The sequence below is a fragment of the Dreissena polymorpha genome, chromosome 8 (genome assembly GCF_020536995.1).
Source record: "Dreissena polymorpha isolate Duluth1 chromosome 8, UMN_Dpol_1.0, whole genome shotgun sequence".
Lineage (NCBI taxonomy): Eukaryota > Metazoa > Mollusca > Bivalvia > Myida > Dreissenidae > Dreissena > Dreissena polymorpha.
The window spans coordinates 60629225-60634037 of NC_068362.1; positions in this window are offsets into that span (position 1 = coordinate 60629225).

Below are 4813 nucleotides of genomic sequence, written 5' to 3' on the forward strand. Positions count from 1 at the left end.
CTTTTGTGTACTTTTTATTCAAAAGCAGGCTAATAAATTCTTCAAGTTTTTACGTATGTTAATTATCTTAAGTCAATTAACCAACGTCATGCACATGATAAGTTAACCCTTTCCAACTCAGAGGCAAAGTGAAAATTGCTATGTGCAAATAGCATAAAACCAGAACAGCGTGCGAGTTACTTGCAGTTGGTTCAGGTTTTATGCTGTTTGCTTCTCATCAGTATCTAAGGGTTTAAAATGAAGCCTTTAAAACTTCAATATAGTAAGAAATGTCTTCAATTAGATATTAGTTTCTAAGAGACTTCAAACACATCAACATACGTATCTTACAAGTGAAGGGTAAAGTAAAAAGAATTTAGCCAGTGAAAAGGCTCAACATGCTATTTAAAAACAACGCTAGATAAAACAAGAGCACCACATAACGGGTGCCACGCTCGGCTGCGGGTGCAGTTTTGAATAGATGAAAGCTTGTCTTTTTTTTTTTAGCTCATCTATTTTTTGAAAAAAAATTATGAGCTATTGTCATCACCTTGGCGTCGGCGTCTGCGTCGGCGTCCGGTTAAGTTTTGCGTTTAGGTCCACTTTTCTCAGAAAGTATCAATGCTATTGCATTCAAACTTGGTACACTTACTTACTATCATGAGGGGACTGGGCAGGCAAAGTAAGATAACTGGCGTGCATTTTGACTGAATTATGTGCCCTTTTTACACTTAGAAAATTGAAAATTTTGGTTAAGTTTTGCGTTTAGGTCCACTTTTTATGCCCCCCTTCGAAGAAGAGGGGGTATATTGCTTTGCTCATGTCGGTCGGTCTGAAGGTCGGTCTGTCGGTCGGTCGGTCTGTCCGTCCACCAGGTGGTTGTCAGACGATAACTCGAGAACCCTTGGGCCTAGGATCATGGAACTTCATAGGTACATTGATCATGACTTGCAGATGACCCCTATTGATTTTGAGGTCACTAGGTCAAAGGTCAAGGTCACGGTGACCAGAAATAGTAAAATGGTTTTTGAATGATTACTCAAGAACGCATACGCCTAGGATCATGAAACTTCATGGGTACATTGATCATGACTTGCAGATGACCCCTATTGATTTTGAGGTCACTAGGTCAAAGGTCAAGGTCACCGTGACCCGAAATAGTAAAATGGTTTCCGGATGATAACTCAAGAACGCATACGCCTAGGATCATGAAACTTCATGGGTAGATTGATCATGACTCGCAGATGACCCCTATTGATTTTGAGGTCACTAGGTCAAAGGTCAAGGTCATGGTGACCCGAAATAGTAAAATGGTTTTCGGATGATAGCTCAAGAATGTTTATGCCTAGGATCATGAAACTTCATAGGTAGATTGATCACGACTTGCAGATGACCCCTATTGATTTTGAGGTCACAAGGTCAAAGGTCAAGGTCACCCGAAATAGTAAAATGATTTTCGGATGATAACTCAAGAACGCTTTTGCCTAGGATCATGACACTTTATAGGTACATTAATCGTGACCCGCAGATGACCCCTATTGATTTTCAGGTCACTAGGTCAAGGTCACAGTGACAAAAATCGTATTCACACAATGGCTGCCACTACAACGGAAAGCCCGTATGGGGAGCATGCATGTTTTACAAACAGCCCTTGTTTCAGAAAGTATCAATGCTATTGCATTCAAACTTGGTACACTTACTTACTATCATGAGGGGACTGGGCAGGCAAAGTTTGATAACTCTGGCGTGCATTTTGACAGAATTATGTGTCCTTTTTATACTTAGAAAATTGAAATTTTTTGTTAAGTTTTGTGTTTAGGTCCATTTTATTCCTTAAGTATCAAAGCTATTGCTTTCATACTTGCAACACTTACTGACTATCATAAGGGGACTGTGCAGGCAAAGTAATGTAACTCTGACTGGCATTTTGACAGAATTATGTGCCCTTTTTATACTTAGAAAATTGAAAATTTGGTTATGTTTTGTGTTAAGGTCCACTTTATTCCTACAGTATCAATGCTATTGCTTTCATACTTGCAACACTTATTAACTATCGTAAGGGGACTGTGCAGGCAAAGTTATGTAACTCTGACTGGCATTTGGACGGAATGATGGGCCCTTTATACTTAGAAAATTGAAAGTTTGGTTAAGTTTTGTGTTTTGGTCCACTTTACCCCTAAAGTATCATAGATATTGCTTTCATACTTGGAACACTCGCAAACTATCATAAGGGTACAGTAAAAGGACAAGTTGCATAACTCTGGATGTCAGTTTTACGGAATTATGGCCCTTTTTTGACTTAGTAACTTTGAATATATGGTTTTTTGTGTTTCGATCCACTTTACTTCTTAAGTATCAAGGCTATTGCTTTCAAACTTCAAATACTTTCATGCTATCATGAGGTTACTGTACCTGGCAAGTTGAATTTTACCTTGACCTTTGAATGACCTTGACTCTCAAGGTAAAATTATTAAATTTTGCTAAAATTGCCATAACTTCTTTATTTATGATTAGATTTGATTGATACTTTGACAAAACTACTCTTACCTGACATACCACAATAGACTCCACCCAAACCATCGCCCGTGCCCCTCACCCCCTTCCCCCCCGAATTCCCCCCCTATTTTTTTTTTTTTTAAGATCATCTCACAAATGACCACCACACCCTCACACTATACCCCCCCTCCCACCCCACCCCCTCCTCAAATTTTTTTTTTAAACGGTTAAAAACAAAACTATTTATTTTGATTATTTTATGTTTGAAATACCGTCCAACCATCGCACCCAAGAATCACCCCCCACCCCCCCCTCCCCCACCCGAATCCCCCCCCCTTTTTTTTTTTTTTTTTAAGATCATCTCACAAATTACCACCACACCCTCACACTATACCCCCCCCACCTCACCCCCCCCCCCCCCCCAATTTTTTTTTAAACGGTTAAAAAACACACATATTTATTTTTATTATTTTATGTTTGAAATACCATCCAACCATCGCACCCAAGAATCGCCACCCTCACCCCCGCACCCGATTTTTTTTTTCCTTTTTTTCGCATTTTTGGAAGATAATGTAATAAATGTCCACACCCCCACACAATGCACCCCTCTTCACTCCACCCCTCCCTCCTTTGTGATTGAAAATGAGAGTCCCTTCACCTTTAAAAAGAAAATAGATGAGCGGTCTGCACCCGCAAGGCGGTGCTCTTGTTTCTTTAAGAGGTCACAGTGACCTTGACCTTTGAACTAGTGACCCAAAAATGGGTGTGGCATGTATACTCATCAAGGTGCATCTACATATGAAGTTTCAAAGTTGTAGGTTGAAGCACTTTGATTTTAGAGCCAATGTTCAAAACCTTGACAAAATCATGTTAACCTTCTCCGAAAATAGCCGAGCTAAAAAACCATAATCGCTGTATGGCCCTGTTAATGGAATATTTTTTTTTATTTTTTTTTTATTGTTATGCAGTTAGCGCTGCATTTTAAATGTTTTGTTATAATGCAACTAAATGGGTACAATATATATTAATTTTACACAAGCAGAATTGTTTGGTGTTGTTTCTTTTTTTCTTATTAATTTCATAAATATAATATCCTCCATTGACGAATTATCGATATATCAAGAAAACGAGTAACATAATTTCTGAAAAATGCAAACAATGCAACAACAAATGTTTTACCTTCAAATATGTTTTTATATTCTCATTAAAACCCATGTCAATTTTTTTTTCAGCATGTTTTTTACCATGCAATGCCAAAGTTCCATACACTTTGCAAAAGCATTCACTACTTGCGAGAGTGACCTAGTTAATGAATTTGAAATTCAATTATACCTGTTTTTCCCCCTCATTTTTTTGTGTTCAAGTCTTTATTTTCAATCACCAGGATTGGTAGTAAAGCAAAATACTCGAGCGCATTTGTGTGCCATCATCACATGAGTCTCGTTCTTAATGTAAAGAAAAGCGCCAATAATAGGTCTCCAGCGATAATAGGTCACCGTACGATATTGGTACTTGATATGGGCCATGCTCTGTGAAAAAGGGGTTTAACGGGTGTGCGTCAAGTGTCGTCCCAGATTAGCCTGGCCTGTGCAGTCTACACTGGCTAATCAGGGACAACACTAAACGCACATTCATTAACCCCCTTTTGACAGAGCAAGGGTCATATCTTTGTAAAGTGCATCAGTATTTGACAAATGGGGTCGTATTCCAGAAGCATCTTAAGTTAAATTTTATTCTTATCATTAAATTGGGAAACTTTCTTAAGTGTTTCATTTCATATTGCAATATATTGGCATCAAGATATACATTTAAATAACATCATTATGCCAATGTTATTTTATGAATACCAAAAAAACACGTGTTTCCTTATTTAGTAAAGAAATACAAAACATTGTAATTTTGAACTTAAGTGAAATTATTTCAGAAATGACTTAAGATTTTTCTGGAATACCACCCCAGGCCAAAAGACTGGTTAAGGGGGATAATGTGAGACAAGGAAAACCTCCCATTCCAAGGATGAGCCTATGTCTTACAATTCTTAATGTGAAGCACCCACTTTAGGGCATCCTGCTTTAAAATCTCATGTGACAGACAACTTAGTTGTAGTAGGTTCGGTTTGAGTGGGGATCAAACCTGCAATGCCTGAGGTCTGGTGCCAATGTATGACTAATAAGGCTAAGATCAGAAACTTGTACTTTCTGTCTACTTCTTTTGTTTCAGACGCAGTCAAACTTGCAGAAAAAAAATAAGAAAAATCTGAAGCTCTTATTTCATAAATGGTCTGAAAATGCGCATTTCCAAATTATTGGAACCATGTGGGTAGAATGTAACTCAAGTG